The sequence below is a fragment of the Trichechus manatus genome, unplaced genomic scaffold, assembly GCF_000243295.1.
Source record: "Trichechus manatus latirostris isolate Lorelei unplaced genomic scaffold, TriManLat1.0 scaffold00068, whole genome shotgun sequence".
Classification (NCBI taxonomy): domain Eukaryota; kingdom Metazoa; phylum Chordata; class Mammalia; order Sirenia; family Trichechidae; genus Trichechus; species Trichechus manatus.
Genome location: NW_004444004.1, coordinates 2,640,028 through 2,664,217, shown reverse-complemented (window position 1 = coordinate 2,664,217; position 24,190 = coordinate 2,640,028). Strand labels below are relative to the sequence as shown.

At 40.1% G+C, this 24,190-nt stretch overlaps 1 pseudogene; it reads right to left on the bottom strand.

Annotated features, from left to right (window-relative positions):
* Positions 1-23,545, bottom strand: part of LOC101348106 (glyceraldehyde-3-phosphate dehydrogenase-like) — a 169,239-nt pseudogene extending 145,694 nt beyond the window's left edge.
* Positions 23,546-24,190: the final 645 nt, after the last annotated feature.

The window sequence follows — 24,190 nt, the reverse complement described above, 5'->3', positions numbered from 1 at the left end:
AGTGGCACCCCAAGGCATTGCTGATTGCACTCAATTGTTATAAGTTGGTTGCTGACCACTGTCATTATTTCTTTGCTAAGGAAAGATCTTTTGATAATTTACTTGGATCATTAAAAGCCTTCCTTAATTTTCACTTTAATTTTTCCTCTACTAGAACACGACTGTTTCTAGCTGCCACTGCTCAGCTGTCTCTTTTATTAGCATGTTTTCCAATATATGATTATCACCTGCCTTCATTCCAAATCTCTTTAAGATAGTTAAAAACATCAGTTCATCTTAACCTTTTCCCTTGAGTCAGAATCACAAATGTCTATTACTTTGGTTGCCCTTCAAAATCCTTATCGTCTTCCTAACTTATTTTTTAAGCATGAGATGTGAGAAATAATGCAGTGGCTTAAGAAAACAAACTTGAAAATCTAGCCATGGCTTGGCAAACAAACTCTGACTGAGAGGCTTATTAGAAAAGCCCAGTCCTTTCAAAAGTGTGTTGCCAATGAGGCGAGGAAATGGGTCTGTGAGCTGAAGGAGGTTGCTAATGGAAATCAACAGTAGTTTCCAGTTTCTGTTTGAAAAGGCAGGTCAAGTTGGTACCTTAAGATCTACCATTTTAGTCTACTTAGTACACTTTTGAAAGTGTATGTGGGCATTGTTCAGCCACTTCTCCAAAAAGACAACTTATAGACAGCCAAAGTACACCATTTTTCTGTATATAAAGTTCTTCTGTATGTAACTTCATCTCCCATACTTTGCAGGGACCAGTCCCTGGAGAAGGACATCATGCTTGGTGAAATAGAGGGTCAGTGAAAAACAGGAAAACCCTCAACGAAGTGGACTGACATGGTGGCTGCAACAACGGACTCAAACACAGCAACAATTGTGAGGATGGTGCAGGACCTGACAGTGTTTTGTTCTGTTGTACATACGGTTGCTATGAGTCAGAAGTGCTTTTTATTTTACATCTGGGGGAAGGATGCCCATATAGATGTCATTCTAAATACATACTGCCATTTATTTTTCAAAATTCAATCATTGATGATAATTTAAAAATAAGGTTGGGTCTCCAGTACTACATTAACACTTACCTTCCACTACACTGGATGTTTTCTCCAGAGAAAATGTTTTCTTGACTGATAAATACAGAGAGGTAACACAATATCCTCTGATGACAACCACCTCTGTCAGAAAAGAACATTGCACAGTGCAGTCAATTCTTAATTAACTAGGGTCATGGAGGACAGGCCAAGTATGGATTAAGTATAATTCTACAGGTAAGTCCTAAAGTTCATTTTTATCCATTAATTTCAACCTCCTTCCTAATCACATGTCTTATCAGAGCTGGTAACAATTAACTAATTGTAGAGAATTGTGTGTCACTTCCTTTCTTATCCTTGTCTAATGAGCAGGAAAATGGAGGGTGGGGGGAAAGGGGAGGAGGTGTTATCTACTAATATGATAATCAGTCACTGGATCTGAAAGAGTGGGCTATGTTGGCTCATTAAATAGTCTTAGTTTTTTCCTGAAGTTTCTGGGGTTTTGTCATTAAGACTCTACCATAAATCTGGAATCAAAAGGACAAAGCAGAGGTGAAAATAAAAAATAAAATCCAGAATTGTATCAGATGTGTGGAATAGAGCCTCTAGCTCTGTAGTTCTGGAGTCTAGAACCACCAAAACAGGCAGTTTCAGTCCTAGTACCGTTCTTGTCTTCCTGAGCAATCTTTCCGCTCCCAGGCTCCAATCTCTCATCTTTCAAACAGATGACTCCAAGGTGGACTTGAAGAAAAAAATGATAATGACCAAAGAGCATATTTGGTAAATAAATAAACAAAAGAAAGAAATGCAGAACCAAAGTGAGAGTCATTGAGGTGTGTTCCACAGAGGCTTTGACTCCAGCAGACTACAGTGGGAGAGCCTGGCCACTGGAGACCCGCAGAGTTTCTGAATCTTATCCATGGGAATATAAATGTGGGCACAGGTCACCTTGTAGTCTTCTGTAGGGGTTGTGAATGATCTCAGGCCTGTATGCTGGTCTCCCCTTTCTAGCACAAACAAGCAGTCAAAACAATTTTATATGTGAACCGTGTGCTAATAAGACAGCACCTAATGAGAGTGTTTTTCACATTTCTGCTCACAAAATAAAATCCTTACTTAGACTAGAATTTCCCTTCTCTTAGCCTCATTCACTCCCCATCTGTAAAATGAGGAGGTTGGACTAGATGATCTCTAAGGTAAAGTTCAGCTCTATGAGTCTGCGATGCTGCTTGTAAAAACTAACAGCTTTACCCTATTTCTTCTTTCCTTTTCTTCCCTCAGCAGAAAATCAAAGTCTGAAGTCATTGCAAGCCACACTGCTGAATGAAAAAATAAGAAACAAAGGTTTCCCCCCTCTATTTGGAAAATTTTATTATACTTTGAAGACAGAAATAAGTATTGAAATTAATGTGGGAACAAACTATAACTTCTATGATCCAGTACAATTTCTATGCTTGGTAGCCTACAGATTTGACCAAGGTGAATTTATATGTTAAATATAACTGAAAAGATTAAAATATCACTTTACAGTTATGACTCAGGCTGATCTTGATAACAAATAAAAAGAGTATTTCCAAGTAAATATATATTGATGTGCTTCTTGTTTCAGAAAAGGTTACGTGTTTGGAAAGAATGGATCACTATCACCTAGTATCTCAGAATTAACACAGGCATATTCATCATGGAGGTCCCTGAGTGGCACAAATGATTTGAGCCTGACTACTAACCCAAAGGTTGGCAGTCCAAACCCACCCAGTGGCACTGCAGAAGAAAGGCCTGGTGATCTGCTTCTATAAAAGATTATAGTCAAGAAAACCCTATGGAGCAGTTCTACTCTGTAACACATGGGGTCACCATGAGTCAAAATTGACTTAACAGCAACAAGTTTTTTGTGTTTTGCTTTTTTATCATGGATACCAATCAGCAATGATTTTCTTAAAACTGCTTAACAGGGATAAAAAGACACATAAAAAAGACACGAAAATTTCTCTGTACATAGCATAAAGGAGAGTATGATGGAGTAGGTGATCAGTTTGAGCTAGGGGTATGGGAGGTAGCAGTTGGAAAGGTTCCATTAGAGGAGTTAATGCTGGAGCCCAGTCTGGAAAGGTGAGTGAGTAATTGTCAGATAGGTAAGGGGCAGAGGTAAGGGTGGAGGATAAGCCTTATAAGCAAAGGCATGGATAGATGCCTCACATGTTTGAGTAATTACAAGCCATCCAGTTTGGCCAGAGTATAGGGTATGAATGGGTAACCATGGGGAATTAAGGCTCAAGAGGTATCAGGAGTCAGATCATAAAAGGCCTTACAAATTCCACTAAAAAGTTTTGGCTTGATTCGGTAGACCAGCGTGTCCCAAAGCGTGCTATATAACATGAGGGCTGATTTTAGGTAGTATGTGGGTGAATCAGGGACAAACTACCCAATAAAAGCAAGGTACCCAAGGGCTTACTTGTGCTTACTTACTAATCTGTAGTGCACAATTTCACCTGTTTTTCACCACCTCTTTGAAACCCATGTGAAATTGTGCACCACAGATTAGTAAGTAAACACAATTAAGCCCATGTGTACCTTGCTTACTGGTTAATCTGCCCCTGGGGTGAATGGTTTTATTTTTAATAGTTTGGTATTTATTTTAATGTGTATCACTAACAATAAATTAGACCTTTAAACCCTTGGTTTCACAGTTATTACTGCTCGGGACAAAGCTAAATTATTTTAAAATGAATAAATTTAAAGAAAAATATTACCTAAATAATAGTACACGTGGTCAACAGATACAGCAAAAAATTATGAGGGTAGGGTGCAAATGACTGATATTTGGGAAACACTTCTATATGTGGTTTACTGAAGGGTTTTAGGTACTGGAGTAAAATTATCAAATTTATAGTTTAGGGAGCTCAACCTGCCTACAAGATGGAGGATAGACGAAATGATAAAAGGGAGGCTTATTAGGAGAGTATTGCAGCAAAGCCTGAACTAGGGAAATAGCAGTGATATTAGGAGGTACAGATAGATATGAAGGATGTTAAGTAGTGTTAATGGATTGAATTGTGTCCCCCCAAAATGTGCATAAACTTGACTAGGACATGATTCCAAGTATTGTATGATTGTCCACCATTTTGTCACCTGATGTGATTTTCCCATGTGTTGTAAACCCTACCTCTGTGATGTTAATGAGGCAGAACTCAATCTACAAGATTAAGTTGTGTCTTAAGTCTATCGGTTTTGAGATATAAAAAAGAGAAACGAGCAGAGAGACAGGGGAACCTCATGCCACCAAGAAAGCAGTGCCAGGAGCAAAGCACATCCTCTGGACCCAGGGTTCCTGTGCTGAGAAGCTCCTAGACCACAGGAAGATTGATAACAAGGACTTCCCCAGAGCCAACAGAGAGAGAAAGCCTTCCCCTAGAGCTGGCACCGTGAATTCGGACTTCTAGCCTCCTAGACTATGAGAGAATAAATTTCTCTTTCTCAAAGCAATCCACTTGTGGTATCTCTGTTATAGCAGCACCAGACAACTAAGACAAGTAGACAGCACCATAGTGGTTGGTGACTAGATGTATTAATCCATGGACCAACCAGAAAAACAGAAACCACTCTAAGTATTTAACACCCAAAAAACCCAAACCCGTTGCCGTCGAGTTGTTTAATACCAATAATTGGTTACATTGGTGACTTAGTTATATAGTGCTGCTATAACAGAAATACAAGTGGATGGCTTCAACAGAAATTTATTCTGTCACAGTTTAGGAAGCTAGAAGTCCAAATTCAGGGCACCAGCTCCAGGGGAAGTCTTTCTCTCTCTGTCAGCTCTAGGGGAAGGTCCTTGTCATCAGTCTTCCCCTGGGTCAAGGAGCTTCTCAGCGCAGGGAACCTGAGTCCAAAGGATGTGCTCTGCTCCTGACTCTTCTTGCTTGGTAGTAATGAGGTACCTCTCCTCCCTGCTTGCTTCTGTCTTTTAAATCTCAAAAGAGATATACTCAAGATACAACCTAATCCCATAGATTAAGTCATGCCTCATTAACATAACTGCCTCTAATTCTGCCTCATTAACATCACAGAGGTTAGGATTTACAACACATAGGATAATCACATCAGAGCACAAAATGGTGGACAACCACACAATACTGGAGAATCATGGCCTAGCCAAGGTGATATACATTTTGGGGGGACACAATTCATTCCGTAACAATTGGTGATAGAAGAACTGAAATGAAAAACAGAAGATGGTGAAGAGATTAGCAACACTAGGAAGATTCTACCACTGCTAAGGCTGATAGGACAACAGAAAGAGATGGTGTCTCAGTCATCTAGTGCTGCTCCAACAGAAATACCACAAGTGGATGGCTTTACAAAGAGAAATTTATTCTCTCACAGTCCAGTAGGCTACAAGTCCAAATTCAGGGCATCAGCTCCAGGGGAACACTTTCTGTGTTGGCTCTGGAGGAAGGTCTGTGTCATCAATCTTCCTTTGGTCTGGGAGCTTCTCTGCACAGGAACCTCAGGTCCAAAGGACACGCTCTGCTCCCGGCACTGCTTTCTTGGTGGTATGAGGTTCCCATGTGTCTCTGCTTGCTTCTCTCTTTTGTATCTCAAAAGAGATTGCATTAAGACACTGATCTTGTCAACCTCATCAGTATAACCTCATCACAGTGATAGAATTTACAACACATGAGGAGATCACATATAATCTCATCATAGTGGTAGAGTTTACAACACATAAGGACATCACATCAGATAACACAATCATACAATGCTAGGAATCATGACCTAGCCAAGTTGCTACACACATTTTTGGGGGCACGATTCAGTCCATAACAGATGGTATTACCAGACACCAAAAGCATGAGAGGGCCATCCCCATGGAAGCTGAAATCACAGCAGGCCAGTCCAGTGTTAGCTGAAGATATAGAGCTGACAGTGCTGGTGCCAGAGACACTGGCATCTCCTTTCCTCCCATTCTTCAATTTCCTACCAGCGTCTCCTACTGGCTGAATCCAGTCAGAGCCTCCTGCTATGGAAGCTTGGGAAACATAGCCTGCAGGGATCAGCCCTTCTGCAAAAAAGAGCACAGCAGAGAAGGGTGAGGAATGGGTCCAAGGACAAACAAGCCTATCATTGGCACACTGGGTATGGAAAGTGAGTGATTAAAAAAAAAAAAAAAACCTAGATTTATGGCTTGAGTAACCAGTTATTTTGTGTTGTAATTCTCTGAGATAAATACTGGAGTAGAAATAGGTTTGGAGGTAAGATGAGTTTATTTTGTAACCAGTTTACCTTTGAGGTATCTGTGGGACATCCAACTAGAGAGACCAGTAGGGAGTTGAAATGCAGTAGTGAGAGCTGGCTAGTGCTGGAGATTTAATCATTTTATGAGTGGTAGTGAAAAATGTGAAACTAATTAAATTGCTTGGGGATATTGTGTAGACTGAGAAGATAAAAGGGCCAAGGATGACTCTTTAAGGAAAACTACCATTAAAAGAATAGACAGAGGAAGAAAATTCAGCAAAAGAGCCTGAGAAGGGACAAAGAGGTGGGGTTAAAATTAGTGTCTCAGGAGCCAAAATAGGAGAGAGTTTTAAGAAGGGACTCTTCAGCAGTACCAAATACACACAGAGTGATCAAGTCAGATGACAATCAAAAGATTCTATTGACTCTGGCCACTAGGAGGTCATTAGTGTCCTTTGCAAGAGCAGTTTCAGTGGAGATGTATGGGTAAGTAGCAGATTTCACAAGAAGCCTGTGAAAGAAGAAAATGGGAGAGAATGGGTAATAGCTTGATGGGGGATGCCAGGTCCAGAGAGGGTTACTAGAATTTTCAGGACGAGAGTAACTTGGACTTGTTAATATGTTGATGGAAAAGCACAAGATATATTGAAAATACAAAGGAGAGAAAGAACAGCTAAAAGAATAAGGTCCCTGAAGAAATGTTAAACAGATAGGCATCAGAGACAGGTGGAGATATTAACCTTGCACAAGCGAAGAAGAATCTCTTCTAAGACCAGAGGGAAGGAAATGAGGGTGGGTACAGAAAAAGAAGATTTTTAGGTATGAGAAATTGAGAGTTCATCTGTAATATCCTAAGTTTTCTCTGTAAAGTAGGAGTTAAAATAAGCTTCTAAAGAGAGTGTGTGGGGTAGGTGGAGCCAACATGGTGCTACAGACAGAAGCACCATGCCATCCCTCCACAGCAAAGACCCAAAATATTAAGTAAAACAGAGACAAACATCAATCCTGGAACCCTAAGCGTAAAATGAAGAGATAGATAAATAAGTCAACCAAGCACCAAATGGCATAAAAAACTGACAGAGAACAGACAGAGAGGAGAGATACAGAGTGAGGTCCCCTATCAGCTAATGCAGCATGGATTCGCCATCTTGGACTCCTCAGCCACTAAGATCAGCAGACAAGGAGTACAGAAAGGCAGCTTCATGGAGCTCCCAGCAGGAGACACAGCACCCAGTAACCAGAAATACACGCTTTCCCACCCCCACACCCTTCTTCCCCCTGCTGGGCCTCCACCGCTTCCTGGCGGGCCACAGACAATCAACCAGGGAGGCGCCAGCTCCGTGCCACTTGGATTCGCCCTGCCCACATTGGCTGGCTCCTTCAGTGCCATTTTCTTTTTGTTGCTGTTGTTGCTTTTCTTGGCTTCTTTTGGTTTCTTCTCTCTCTCGCACCTCCTTCCCTTCCTTTCTCTCAAACACCGGGCTCCGTGTGCAGACTTCTTGACAGGCTGTGAAGCACCACTCAGCTGGGGAACTGCTTCCCCAGTCTGCACCACCACGCCGGTGGGATCCCCGAAGGCATTTTTTTTCCTTCTTTTCTTTTTTCCATTTTGTTTTTCTTCATTTCTCAGTTTCTCATCTCACTCTACTTCCCTTCTTTTCCTGTCTCCTGAATACCTGGCGCTGTGTGCCATCTCTGCCCCTTCTAGACGGGCTGTACAGGGCCTAGCGACTTGGGAGCCATTTTCCCGGTCCATGCCGCCAAGCCAGTGAGCTTCCTTGGGGATTTTTTTTTTTTTTTTCTCAATTTCTTGTCTCTCTCTACCATCCTTCCCTTCTTTTCTTCTGAACACCTGGTGCCATGTGCCATTTCTGCTCCTTCTACACAGGCTGTTGCAGTGCCAGGATGCTGGGGAGACACTTCCCCAGTCTGTATGACCACATCAGTGGACTCCCTCGGGGCATCTTTTCTTTTTTCTTTTTCTTTCTCTCTTCTTTCCTTTTCTTGATTTCTTGTCAACCTCTACCTTCCTTCCTTACCACTCTCCTGAACACCTGGCACTGTGTGCCATCTCCGCACCTTCCTGACAGGTTGTGCAGTGCCACTCAGCTGGGGACCCACTTCCCATGGGCTCCCTTGGGGAATTTTTTTTCCTTTACTTTCTTTCTTCTTTTTTTCTCTGTTTCTTGTCTCTCTATCTTCCTTCCTTACAATTCTCCGGAACACCTGGCACCGTGTGTTATCTCCATTCCTTCTGGACAGGCTGTGCAGCGCTGCTCGGCTGGGGACCCGCTTCTGGTGGGCTCTCCAGGGGCATTTTTTTCTTTCTTCTTTTGTTTTCTCAGTTTCTTGTCACTACCTACCTCCCTTCTTTTCCTTCCTCACAACCACTTGGCATCTTTTTTTCCTTTCTTTCTTTTTTCGCCTCGGGTTCTTTTCTCTCTCTACGTTTCTTCCATTCCTTTCTCCCGACCACGTAGCCATAAGTGCCTTTTTCTCTCCTTTTTTAAAAAAATCTAGGTTCTTATCTCTCTATCCCTTCCTTACTTTCCTTTCTCCCACTCATGTAGCTGCATGTACTGTATCTGTCCCTTCTTGATGGGCTATGCTTCATTACAGCTAGAAAGCCACCAGCACACAACTTCCCTGGGTCTGCGCCACTCCAACAGCAGGCTCCCTCAGCAATTTTTTCTTCGGCTCCAGTTTCTCTCTCCTCTTTTTCTTCTTTCCCATACCCACTTAGCAGCACACATCACAGCCTCCCCCCACCCTCCTGCCTATCTGCACTGTGCGCTGAACATCACACCCCGAAACAGCACAGGCATGGTCTACCGGAACCTGCCCTGCACTGACCCCCCAGTCCCACCCTTTGGGCCCCAGTACGTGCCACAAACACCCCAAACCAGCCCCTCGCCTTCTGCTGAACCTCCCCTGCTGCACCACAGCTGAGTGACTGGCCCTGGCCATTGGACAAGGTGGTGAGAAGTATCGTGCCCACAGACGAGCAAACAACAAAGAATGCACAGCCCGCCTGCTCAGACATAACCAAACAAAACAAAAAAGCAGGATGAAACAAACAAATCTACAACCAATAATTGAAGAAAATACCTACAGAATGTCCTGAAGACAGCAGACAATATCAAAACATATTAAAAAAACAGGAAAGGATGATTTCAGTAGACATCCAAAATAAAACACCAGGTGACCTTCCAGCAAAAGAAAAGGCACTGGAACTACCTGATAGGGAACTCATATCTCTAACATTCAGAGCTATCCAAGAGTTGAAGGAAAAAGATGATGATGAAAAAATAAACAAAATCATTGAAAAGAAAGAAAAAACAATAGAAGAATTCAGGAAAATAATAGAAGAACGAAATGTCAAAATAAATTCACAACTAGAAATCATACAAAAACAGCAATTAGAAATCTAAAACATAAACAATAAGATTTAAGAAATGGACTGTGTCATAGAAGATCTGAGAGTATGAAGTTTGAAACAATAAAAGACAGGATCAGCAAAATTGAAGACAATTACTTGGATATCACTTTGAAGAAAAATGACAGAAAAGAAGGAATAAAAATGAAGATAACCTGAGAAGGATGTGGGATATACTCAAAAGCAAAAATTCACGAGTGATCAGAGTTCCAGAACGGGGGAGAAAACAGAAAACACAGAGAGGGTCATTGAAGATTTGCTGACAGAAAACTTACCTAATGTCATGAAAAATGAAAAACTGACCATCCAAGAAGCTCAACGAACCTCATACAGGATAGACCCCAAAAGAAAATCACCAGGGCATATCATAATCACACTCGCTAAAACCAAAGAGAAACAAAGAATCTTGAGAGCAGTATGAGAAAAACGAAAAGCCACATACAGACAGCAAACAAGACTAAGCTCTGATAACTCAGCAGAAACTATGCAGGCAAGAAGGCGATTGGATGAAATATATAAAACACTGAAAGAAAAAAATTGCCAACCAAGAATAATATATCCTGAAAAACTCTCACTTAAATATGATGGTGAAATTAGGGTATTTCCAGATAAACAGAAATTAAGGGAATATGTAAAAACCAAACCAAACTCACAAGAATTATTAAAGGGAGTTCTTCAGTTTGAGAATGAACATCAGATGTCAGCCTGAATCTAGAATACAAGACCGCATCAGCCAGATACCAACCTAGGTAATGCACACTTAAACATTAATCAAAACTAAAAGATTTACAACAGGGAACAATAGAGGTTAATCTGTAAATGACAACAATGTCAGAAAAACAAAAGAGGGAATAAATGGTGTAAGTACAGAACTTACTAAGAGAGAAGAAGGCAAGGTGATACCAAGTAATGAAACACTGGTTCAAACTTAGGAAGATAAGGGTACATTTCAAGGAAAGCCCAAAGAAAGATAACAAAACTACTCATCAAAATAAAGAACTAAAACACAGTTTCAGTAAACACAAAATCTACAAAAACAAAAGAAATGAAAAAAAAACCCACAAACAAAAGGAATTCAGCACAGGAGAGTAACAGAAAGAAAGAAAACATCAGCACCACAAAAAAAAAAAGCGCACTACAAAACGACAGCAATAAACTCACACCTATCAATAATTACACTGAACACAAACAGCCTAAATTCACTCATAAAGAGACAGAGAGTGACAGAATGGATAAAAGAACACGATTCATCAATATGTTGTCTACAAGACAAACAACTTAGAAACAAAGACATAAATTTATTAACAATCAAAGGATGGAAAAAATATATCAAGCAAACACTTGCCAAAAAAGAGCAGGAGTGGCAATACTAATCTCAGATAAAATAGACTTTAAAACAGAATCCACCATGGAAGATAAAGAAGGGCACTATATCATGACTAAAGGCATGATCCATCATGAAGACATAACCATAATAAATATCGATGCACCCAATGACAGGGCTCCAAAATACATAAAACAAACTCTAACAGCACTGAAAAAACAAATTGACAGTTCCACAATAACAGTACATTTCAACATACCACTTTCAGTAAAGGACAGAACATCTAGAAAGAAAATCAACAAAGATACAGAAGATCTAAAGGCCACAGTCAGCTAACTTGACCTCATAGACGTATATAGAACACTCCACCCAACAGCTGCAAAGTACACATTCTTTTCCAATGCATATGGAACATTCTCCAGAATAGACCACATCTTAGGCCACAAAGAAACCCCCAACAAAATCCAAAACATTGAGTTAATACAAAGAATCTTCTCTAATCACAACAGAAGCGATCAATAACAGGAAGAACAAGGAAAAAAATCAATTGCATGGAAACTGCTAACACCTTGCTTAAAAACCACTGGATAATAGAAGAAATCAAAGATGGAATCATAAAATTCCTAGAATCGAACGTGAATGAAAACACATACCAAAATCTTTGGGACACAGCAAAGGCAGTGCTCAGAGGTCATTTGTAGGAATAGATGCACACATCAAAAAAGAAGAAAGGGACAAAATCAAAACATTAGCTACACAACTTGAACAAATAGAAAGAGAACAGCAAAAGAAGCCCACAGCCACCAGAAGAAAGGAAATAATAAAGATCAGAGCAGAAATAAATGAAATAGAGAATAGAAAAACAATGGAAAGAATCAACAAGACCAAAAGTTGGTTCTTTGAAAGGATCAACAAAATCAATAAACCACTGGCCAAACTGACAAAAGGAAAACAGGAGAGGATGCAAATAACCCAAATAAGAAATGAAATAGGGGACATTACAACAGACAGAACTGAAATAAAAAGGATCTTAAAAGAGTACATGAAAAACTATATTCCAACAAATTTGAAAACCTAGAGGAAATGGACAAATTTCTAGAAATGCACTATCTACACAAACTAACACAAAATGATGTTGAAAATCTGAACAGACCCATAACAAGAGAAGAGACTGAAAATTAATATAAAAAAATCCCAACAAAAAAAGCCCCAACCCAGATGGCTTCACTGGAGAATTCTACCAAACACTTAGAGAAGAGCTTACACCAGTACTACTCAAACTATTTCAGAACATAGAAAAGGAAGGGATACTTCCAAATTCATTCTATGAAGCCAGCATAACCCTGATACCAAACCCAGGCAAAGACATCACAAAAAAAGAAAATTACAGACAATATCTCTCATGAATAAAGATGCAAAAATTCTCAACAAAATTCTAGCCAAAAGAATTCAGCATCATATCAAAAAAATAATACACCATGACCAAGTGAGATTCATACCTGGTGTCTTAGTCATCTAGTGCTGCTATAAGACAAACACCACAAGTGGATGGCTTTAACAAAGAGAAATTTATTTTCTCATAGTCTGGTAGGCTACAAGTCCAAATTCAGGGCAGTAGCTCCAGGGGAAGGCTTTCTCTCTGTGTCAGCTCTGGAGGAAGGTCCTCGTCATCATCAGTCTTACCCTGGACTAGGAGATTCTCAGGGGCAGGGACCCCGGGTCCAAAGGAGGCATTCTGCTCCTGGTGCCACTTTCTTGGTGGTATGAGGTCCCCATTTTGCTGGCTTCCCTTTCCTTTTATCTCCTGTAAGATGAAAAGTGGTGCAGGCCACACTCCAGGGAAACTCCCTTTACATTGGATCAGGGTTGTGACCTTAATAAGGTTGTTACAATCCCACCCTAATCCTTTTTAATAGAAAATTACAATCACAAAATGGAGGCCAACCACACAGTACTGGGAATCATGGCCTAAACAAGTTGACACATAGTTTTGGGGGGACATAATTCAATCCATGATACCAGGTATGAAAGGATGGTTCTACATTAGAAAATCAATCATTGTAATCCACCACATAAATAAAATAAAATAAAATAATCACATGATCATCACAATCGATACAGAAAAAGCATTTGACAAAGTCCTACACATATTTCTGATAAAAACTCTCAATAAAATAAGTATAGAAGGGAATTTCTCAACATAATAAAGGGCATCTATAGAAAACCAACAGCCAACATCATTCTTAATGGAGAGAGGTGAAAACATTCCCCTTGAGAAAAGGAGCCAGACAAGGATGCCCTGTATAACCACTCCTATTTAACATTGTGCTGTAAGTCCTAGCTAGAGCAATAAGGCAATAAAAAGAAATAAAGGGCATCCTAACTGGTAAGGAAGAAGTAAAACTGTCCCTATCTGTGGATAATATGACACTATAAGAAGAAAACCCAAAAGACTGCAAAAGAAAACTACTGGAACTAATACAAAGATTCAACAGATTAGCAAGATACAAGATAAACATACAAAAATCAGTTGGATTCCTATACACCAATAAAGAGAACAATGAAAAGAAAATCAGGAAAACAATACCATTTATAATGCCCCTAAGAAAAATAAAATACTTAGGAATAAATCTAGCCAGGGATGTAAAAGACGTATACAAAGAAAACTACAAAACATACTGCAAGACACCAAAAGAGATCTATATAAATGGAAAAACATACCATCCTCATGGATAGGTAGACTCAACATTGTGAAAATGCTGATTCTACCCAAAGCAATCTACAAATACAATGCAATCCCGATCCAAATACCAACGGCATTCTTTAAAGAGACAGAAAACTAATCATTACTTTATATGGAGAGGGAAGAGGCCTCAGAGAAGTAAAGCACTACTGAAGAAGAATAAAGTAGGACGGGTCACACTACCTGACCTCAGAACCTACTATACATGTACAGTAGTCAAAACAGCCTGGTACTGGTACAACAACAGTTACATTGACCAATGGAACAGAATTAAGAACCCAGATGTAAATCCATCCACCTATGATCACCTGATCTTCAACAATGGTCCAAAGTCCATCAAATGGGGAAAAGACAGTCTTTTTAACAAATGATGCTGGAAAAACTGGATGTCCATCTGCACAAAAAAGAAACAGGATCCATACCTCACACCATACACATAAACTACTTCTAAATGAATCAAAGACCTAAATATAAAACCACAAACAATAAAGATCATAGAAGAAAATACAGGATCAACGCTAGAGGCCCTAATACACGGGATTAACAGGATACAAACCATAACTAACAACACACAAACTCCAGAAGATAAGCTAGATAACTGGGATCTTCCAAAAAATTAAACACTTATGCTCATCAAAAGACTTCACCAAAAGAGTAAAAAGAGACACTATAGGCTGGGAAAAAATTTTTGGCTATTACAAATCTGCCAAAGCTCTAATCTCTAAAATCTACAGGAAAATCCAACACTTCTACAACAAAAAGACAAATAATCCAATTAAAAAATGGGCAAAGGAAATGAACAGACACTTCATCAAAGAAGACATTCAAGTGGCTAACAGACAGGAAATACTCGCGATCACTAGTTATTAGAGAAATGCAAATCAAAACTGCAATGAGATACAATCTCACCCCAGTATTACTGGTACAAATCAAAAACACAGAAAATAACAAATGTTGGAGAGGCTGCAAGGAGACTGGAACTCTTATGCACTGCTGGTGGGAATACAAAATGGTACAACTATTTTGGAAAACAAGATGGCAATTCCTTAGAAAGCTAGAAACAGAAATACCATATGATCCAGCAAGCCTACTCCTAGAAATATATCCTAGAGAAATATGAGCCATCACACGAAGAGACATATGCACACCCATATTCATTACAGCATTGTTCACAATAGCAAAAAGATGGAAGCAACCTAAACGCCCATCAACAGATGAATGGATAAATTATGGTACATACACACAATGGAGTACTACATAACGATAAAGAACAATTATGAATCTGCAAAGCATCTCACAATGTGGATGAGTCTGGAGGGCATTATGGTTAGTGAAATAAGTCAACCACAAAAGGACAAATATTGTATGAGACCACTACTATAAAAACTCATGAGGCAGGGGGTAGGGCCAAGGTGGCGGATGGTCAGATGTTTCCTCTGGTCCCTTTTACAACAAAGACCAAAAAAAAACAAGTGAATCGATTATATATGACAGTCTAGGAGCCCTGAACATCAAAAGCAAAGTTGAGGATTCAGACTGAGTGGCAGGGGGAGGGAGAGACAGTTCAGAAGCAGGGAGGATTTGCCAGACCTGACCTGGCTGGCACTCTGCAGGCTGGATCGGCCAGCAAGCGCAGGCCAAGGCAAGAAGTAGTGCTCGGGACACGTTTTCCATACCAGAGAAACTGAGTGGCGGAGACTCTGCACAACCCTGAGGAACCAGGGGAAAGCAGCACTAGATCTACAAAAGTTAAGTGCAAGAGTCTAACCTACTATGTGGGATTAAAAAAAACCTTCCCCCTCTTGGAAGTACCTCTCTCCCATTTACCCAACCACTTCCTGCTCTGCTCCAGTCTCGTTCCAGCTTCAGTGATTGCCACATCCCCCGGGTTGGAAGTGGGAGCTGTCTTGCGCCCAAGCCATTGGAGAGGCAACAAATTAACCTACAAATAACAAACAGGAAAAAATAATTTGCCAGCTCCATTAAACCGGGACCTCAGGGCAGGCACAGCCCCTTTGCCTAGGCACAAGCATAAGGGGTCCATGGACTTTGAATGCCTTTTACCACCGCCTAGACCTGTGTGGGTCCATTAAAACAGTCAAGGCCCTCATCAGCATAGTAAAACAAGATACATACCTGAAGCCTATCTTCAACTTCAACAGCTAAGGGTGAGTGGCAGATTTGTGACATTTGACACCCCCCTACCCATTAAGTAGGGTCCTCACCTACCCACATCAGGGGCCTGAAGACTGGTGGCTCCAACTCCACCTAGCCACTCACGACAGGGGTCCGAGAATAAGTGGTGCCTCCCAGTCCTTACAGCCAACAGCACTGACTGCCCAAAGTCCAGCTGCAAAACATACCCACCTACAAGTTCTAGGGAACAGGGACACACGTTCCACCCAGGAACTCAGGGGCAGTCATCAACACCCTACCTTGCTCAGCTTGTGGCCCCCTACTGCAGCCAGAAACCTGTGCCTGCCCCAATCACCCCTACATAGCCCTACCCTTCTAGGACTGTAGGTGAGAACCTGCAGCACACACTCAGTGACCAACGACCTGGAAACCTGAGCTGAATCCACACAAGAAAAGTAAATGGACTACGGGGCTCACATACCTAGTAATAGCTCTAACCACCTGGTGACAGGAAATGACAGCTGCAAAGACACCAATAATCAAAGTAGCTCACATGACCAGACTATTTGGGCATATCAAAACAAAACAAAACAAAACAAGAAGCTAGGACACAGTATGCAAACATAAAATAAATAAATATAATAACTTACTGATGGAGATTAACAGTCAATATCAAATCACATAAAGGGGCACACTATGACGGCTTCAGCAAGCGACCAAAACAAAGACCTAAGAAACCTTCCAGAGGAAGAGAACATCTTGGAATTACGGGAGGTAGGGTTCAAAAGATTAATATACAGAGCTCTTCAAGGTATCAGGAAGGAGATTATGCAAAACGCAGAACAAGCCAAGGAACATACAGACAAAGTAACAGAGGAACTTAAGAAGGTTATACAAGAGCATAATGACAAATTTAACAGGCTGCAAAAATCCACAGAGACAGCAAACAGAAATCTAAAAGATTAACAATAAAATTTCAGAATTAGATAACTCAATAGAAAGTCATAGCAAAATTGAGGCAATGGAAGTCAGAATTAGTGAGATTGAAGATAGGGCACTTGACACCAATTTATTTGAGGAAAAATCATGTAACAAAATTTAAAAAAATGAAGAAACCCTTAGAATTATGTGGGACACTATCAAGAGGAATAACCTATGAGTGACTGGAGTACCAGAACAGGGGGGATAAGAGAAGATACAGAGAATTGTTGAAGATTTGTTGGCAGAAAACTTCCTTGATATCATGAAAGATGAGAAGATATCAATCCAAGAAGCTCATCGAACCCCACACAGGGTAGATCCCAAAAGAAAGTCACCAAGACATATTATAATCAAACTTGCCAAAACCAAAGATAAAGAGAGAATTTTAAGAGTGGCTAGGGATAAACAAAAAGTCATCTACAAAGGAGAGTCAATAAAAATAAGCTCGGACTACTCAGCAGAAACCATGCAGGCAAGAAGGCAATGGGATGACATATATAAAGCCTTGAAGGAAAAAACCTGCCAGCCAAGAATTATATATCCAGTAAAACTGTCTCTCAAATATGATGGCAAAATTAGGGCATTTCCAGATAAACAGAAGTTTAGGGAATTTGCAAAAACCAAACCAAAATTACAAGAAATATTAAAGGGACTCTCCTGGTTAGAGAATCAACAACATCAGATAAGAACCCAAGACTAGAACACAGGACACAACAACCAGATATCAACCCAGACAGGGAGGTCACAAAAATAAATCAAAGCTAAAACACTGAAAGTAAAGAAACAGAGACATCAGTATGTAAAAATGACAACATTAAAACAAAAAAGAGGGACTAAATAATGTAGTCATAGATTTTTCATATGGAGAGGAAGTCAAGGCAATATAAAGAAAGAAAAGATTGGTTTAAACTTAGAAAAACAGAGGTACATATTAAGCTAACCACAAAGGAAACTAACAATCCTACACACTAAAATGAAAAAAGAAGAAAAACATAAAGACTCAGCAAATATAAAATTAACAACAATGAAAAAGATGAAAAGAAAATACATTAAAAAAAAAGACTCAGCACAGAAAATTAAGTGGAACAAAGAAACTGTCAACAACACACAAAAAAATACATCAAAATGACAGCACTAAACTCATACCTATCAATAATTACACTAAATGTAAATGGACTAAATGCACCAATGAAGAGACAGACTGGCAGAACGGATAAAAAAAATGACCAGCCTATATGCTGCCTACAAGACACACACCTTTGACTCAAAGACACAAACAAACTAAAACTCAAATGATGGAAACATATACCTCAAGCAAACAACAATCAAAAAAGAGCAGGAGTGGCAATATTAATTTTTAACAAAATAGACTTCAAAGCAAAATCCACTGCAAAGGATAAGGAAGGACACTATATAATGATTAAATGGTCAATATACTAGGAGGACATAACCATAATAAATATAAACGCACCCAACGACAGGGCTCCAAAATACATAAAACAAACTCTAACAGCATTGAAAAGAGAGATAGACAGCTCCACAATAATAGTAGGAGACTTCGCACACCACTTTCGATGAAGGACAGAACATCCAGAAAGAAGTTCAATAAAGACATGGAAGATCTAAATGCCACAATCAACCAACTCGATCTCATAGACTTATATAGAACACTCTACCCAACAGCAGCCAAGTATACTCTATTTACCAACACACCTGGAACATTCCCCAGAATAGACTACGCATTAGGCCACAAAGCAAGCCTTAAAAGAATACAAAACATCGACATATTACAAAGCATCCTTTCTGACCACAAAGCCTTAAAAGTAGAAATCAATAACAGAAAAAGCAAGGAACAAAAATCAAATACGTGGAAACTGAACAACACCTTGCTCAAAAACTACTGGGTTATAGAAGAAATCAAGGATGGAATAAAGAAATTCACAGAATCAAATGAGAATGAAAACATCCTACCAGAACTTTTGGGACACAGCAAAAGCAATGCTTAGAGGTCAATTTATACCAATAAATGCACACATCCAAAGAGAAGAAAGGGCCAAAATCAAAACATTAACACTACAACCCAAACAAACAGAAAGAGAGAGGCAAAAGAAGCCCATGGGCACCAGAGGAAAGGAAATAATCAAAATTAAAGCAGAAATAAATAAATTAGAGAACAGAAAAACAATTGAAAGAATTAACAAGACCAAAAGCTGGTTCGTTGAAAAGATCCACAAAATTGATAAACCATTGGCCAATTTGGCAAAAGAAAAAACAGGAGAGGAAGCAAATAACCAGAATAAGAAATGACAAGGGTGATATCACAACAGACCCAACTGAAATTAAAAGAAGCATAACAGAATACTATGAAACACTGTACTCCAACAAATTTGAAAACCTAGAGGAAATGGACAAATTTCCAGAAACACACTACCTACCTAAACTAATACTAACCGAGGTAGAAAAACTAAATAAACCTATAACAAAACAAGAGATTGAAGATTAAAAATTCCCAACAAAAAAAGCCCTGGCCTGGATGGCTTCACTGGAGAACTCTGCCAAACTTTCAGAGAAGAATTAATATCACTAGTACTAAATGTATTTCAGAGCATAGAAAAGGATGGAATACTCCAGAACTCAATCTATGAAGCCAGCATAACCCTGATGCCAAAACCAGGTGAAGACACCACACAAAAAGAAAATTACAGACCAATATCCCTCGTGAATATAGATGCAAAAATCCTCAAGAAAATTCTAGCCAATAGAATTCAATAATAAATCAAAAAAATAATTCACCATGACCAAATGGGATTCACACCAGGTATGTAGGGATGGTTCAACATTTCAAAAACAATCAATGCAATCCATCACATAAATAAAATAAAAGATAAGAACCACATGATCTTATCAACTGATGCAAAAAAGGCATTTGACAAAGTCCAACACACATTCATGATAAAAACTCTCAGCAAAATAGGAATAGAAGGGAAATTCCTCAACAAAATGAAGGGCATTTATACAAAGCCAACAGCCAAAATCATCCTAAATGGAGAGAGTTTGAAAGCATTCCCCTTGAGAACAGGAACCAGACAAGGATGCCCTTTATCACCACTCTTATTCAACATTGTGCTGAAGGTCCTGGCCAGAACAATAAGGCAAGAAAAAGAAATAAAGGTCATCTAAATTGGTAAGGATGAAGTAAAAGTATTCCTATTTGCAGATGATATGATCTTATACGCAGAAAACCCCAAAGAATCCACGAGAAAACTACTGGAACTAATAGAAGATTTTAGCAAAGTATCAGGATACAAGATAAACATACAAAAATCAGCTGGATTCCTCCACACCAACAAAGAGAACTTCAAAGAGGAAATCACCAAATCAATACCATTTACAATAGCCCCCAAGAATATAAAACACTTAGGAATAAATCTAACCAGAGATGTAAAAGACCTATACAAAGAAAACTACAAGACACTACTGCAAGAAATCAAAAGAGACCTACGTAAGTGGAAAAACATACCTTGCTCATGCATGGGAAGACTCAACATTGTGAAAATGTCAATTCTACCCAAAGCGATCTACAGATACAATGCAATCCTGATCCAAATTCCAATGATATTTTTTAACAAGATGGAGGAATAAATCACCAACCTCGTATGGAAGGGGAAGAGGCCTCACATATGTAAAGCATTGCTGAAGAAGAAAAAGAAAGTAGGAAGTCTCATATTACCTGATTTTAGAACCTACTATACCACCATGGTAGTCAAAACAGCCTGGTATGGGTACAACAACAGATACATAGACCAATGGAATAGAATTTAAAACCCAGAAATAAATTCATCCACCTATGAGCAGCTGATATTTGACAAAGGCCCAAAATCCATTAAATGGGGAAAGACAGTCTCTTTAACAAATGGTGCTGGCATAACTGGATATCCATCTGCAAAAAAATGAAACAAGACCCATACCTCACACCATGCACAAAAAGTAACTCAAAATGGATCAAAGACCTGAATATAAAATATAAAACGATAAAGATCATGGAATTAAAAATAGGGACAATGCTAGGAGCCCTAATACATGGCATAAACAGCATACAAAACATAACTAACAATGTACAAACACCAGAAGAGAAACTAGATAACTGGGAGCGCCTAAAAATCAGACACTTATGCTCATCAAAAGACTTTATCCAAAGGGTAAAAAGGCAACCTACAGACTGGGAAAATAAATTTGGCTATGACATATCCGATCAGGGTCTAATCTCAAAAACCTACAGGATACTGCAAAATCTCAACCACAAAAAGACAAATAACGCCATTTGAAAATGGGCAAAGGATATGAACAGGCACTTCACCAAAGAAGATATTCAGGCAGCTAATAGATACAGGAGGAAATGTTCATGATCATTAGCCATTAGAGAAATGCAAATCAAGACTACAATGAAATACCATCTCACCCCAACAGGGCTAGCAATCCAAAAAACACAAAATAATAAATGTTGGAGAGGTTGTGGAGAGACTGGAACACTTATACACTGTTGGTGGGAAAGTAAAACAGCACAATCCCTTTGGAAATCTATTTGGCACTTCCTTAAAATGCTAGAAATACAAGTACCATACTATCCAGCAATCCCACTCCTTGGAATATACCCTAGAGAAATGAGAGCCATCACAGGAATAGATATATGCATATCCATGTTCATTGCAGCACTGTTCACAACAGCAAAAAGATGGAAACAATCTAGGTGCCCATCAACAGATGAATGGATAAACAAATTATGGTATATTCACACAATGGAATACTACACAACGATAAAGAACAGTGACGAATCTGAGAAACATCTCACAACATGGATGAATCTGGAAGGCATTATGCTGAGTGAAATTAGTCAGTCGCAAAAGGACAAATATTGTATGAGACCACTATTATAAGAACTCAAGGAAAGGTTTAAACACAGAAGAAAACATTCTTTAATGTTTATGAGAGTGGGGAGGGAGAGAGAGGAGAATTCACTTACGCGATAGTAGACAAGAATCATCTTAGGTGAAGGGAAGGACAACATACAATTCAGGGGAATTCAGCACCACTGGACTAAACCAAAAGCTAAGAAGTCCTGAACACAACCAAACATTTCGAGGGACAGAATAGCAGGGGCAGGGGTCTTGGGGCCATGGTTTTGGGGGACATCTAGGTCAACTGGCATAACTAAGTTTATTAAGAAAATGTTCTGCATCCTACTTTGGTGAGTGGCGTCTGGAGTCTTAAAAGCTTGCCAGCGGCCATCTAAGATGCATCAATTTGTCCCAACCCACCTGGAGCAAAGGAGAATGAAGAACACCAAAGACACAAGGAAAATATTAGCCCAAGAGCCAAAAGGGCCACATAAACCAGGACTCCATCAGCCTGAGACCAGAAGAACTAGATGGTGCCCAGCTACTACCAATGAGCGCTCTGACAGGGAACACAACAGAGAGTCCCTGACGGAGCAGGAAAGAAGTGTGGTGTAGAACTTAAATTCATGTAAAAAGACCAGACTTAATGGTTTGATGGTGACTAGAGGAACCCCTGAAAACGTGGCCCCCAGATTCTCTGTTAACATGGAACTGAAACCATTCCCGAAGCCAACTCTTCAGATAAAGTTTAGACTGGACTATAAAACATAAAATAATACTGGTGAAGAATGTTCTTCTTAGCTCAAGTAGATACATGAGACTAAATGGGCAGCTCCTGTCCGGAGGCGGGATGAGAAGGTAGAAAGGGATAGGAGCTGGTTGAGTGGACACGGGAAACCCAGAGTAGAAAGGGGGAGCGTGCTGTCACATTATAGGGATTGCAACTAGGGTGACATAACAATATGTTATAAATTTTTGTATGAGAAATTAACTTGAGCTGTAAACTTTCACCTAAAGCACACACACACACAAAACTCATGAAAAGGTTTACACACAAAAAGAAACAATCTTTGATGACTACAAGGGAGGGGAGGTGTGGAGATGGAAAAACACTAAATAGACAATGGATAAGTGGTAACTTTGGTGAAGGGTAAGACAGTACACAATACTGGGGAAGCCAGCACAGCATGTCCAAGGCAAGGTCCTGGAAGCTCCATAGACACATCCAAGCTCCCTGAGGGACCAAATTACTGGGCTGAGGGCTCTGAGTAACACGGTCTCGGGCAACATCTAGTTCAATTGGCATAACATAGTTTATAAAGAAATGTTCTACATTCTACTTTGGTGAGTAGCGTCTGGGGTCTTAAGAGCTTGTGAGTGGCCATCTAAGATACTCAACTGGTTTCACCGGTCTGGAGCAAGGGAGAATGAAGAAAACCAAACACACAAGGTGTGATGGTTAAGATTGTGTGTCAACTTGGCTAAGCCAAGATTCTCAGTGTTTTGGCCGTTGTATAATGTTGTGATCACTTCACTGTTGAAATTTGATTCGTGATCACCCCCATGATGGAATCTACTGAGTGGTACTGGTGGGGGCAGGGCCTGCGGTGGCACACCACCTCCTCTGCCTACTTCCTTCCTGCTCACCTTGCTGGGGATTATGCTTGTTCCGGATCCTGCAGCTTGCTCCCGTTCATCTGGCCTCTGGTTCTTGGGACTTGGGCTGGTGGCTTGCCGGCAGTCTTGTCTGCCGATCTTGAGATTCATCAGTCTTCATGGCCTGCAGCAGCACTGCTCTCTGGCCTGCTGATCTTGGGTTCGCCAGCCCCTGTGGCTACATGATCGGGAGAATCCTCTTTTCTGACTCATGGACTTGGGACGGACAGCCTCTAGGGGCCAAGTAAGCCATTTCCTTGATATAAATTTCTCTTTTTATATATATGTATATACCTTTTGCTGGTTTTGCTTCTCTGGAGTACCCAGCCTAAGACACAAGGGAAAGATTAGTCCAAAGGACTAATGGACCACAACTACCACAGCCTCCACGAGACTGAGTCCAGCACAACTAGATGGTGCCCGGCTGCCATCACTGACTGCTCTGACAGGGATCACAATAGAGGGTCCTGGACAGAGGTGGAAAAAAATATAAAACAAAATTCTAACTCACCAAAAAAGACCATACTTCACTGGTCTGACAGAGACTGGAGAAACCTCGAGAGTATAGTCCCGGACACTCTTTTATTTCAGTAATGAAGTCACTCCTGAGGTTCACCCTTCAGCCAAAGATTAGACAGGCCCATAAAACAAAACGAGACTAAAATGGCACACCAGTCCAGGGGCAAGGACTAGAAGGCAGGAGGGGGCAGGAAAGCTGGTAATGGGGAACCCACTGTAGAGAAAGGAGAGTGTTGA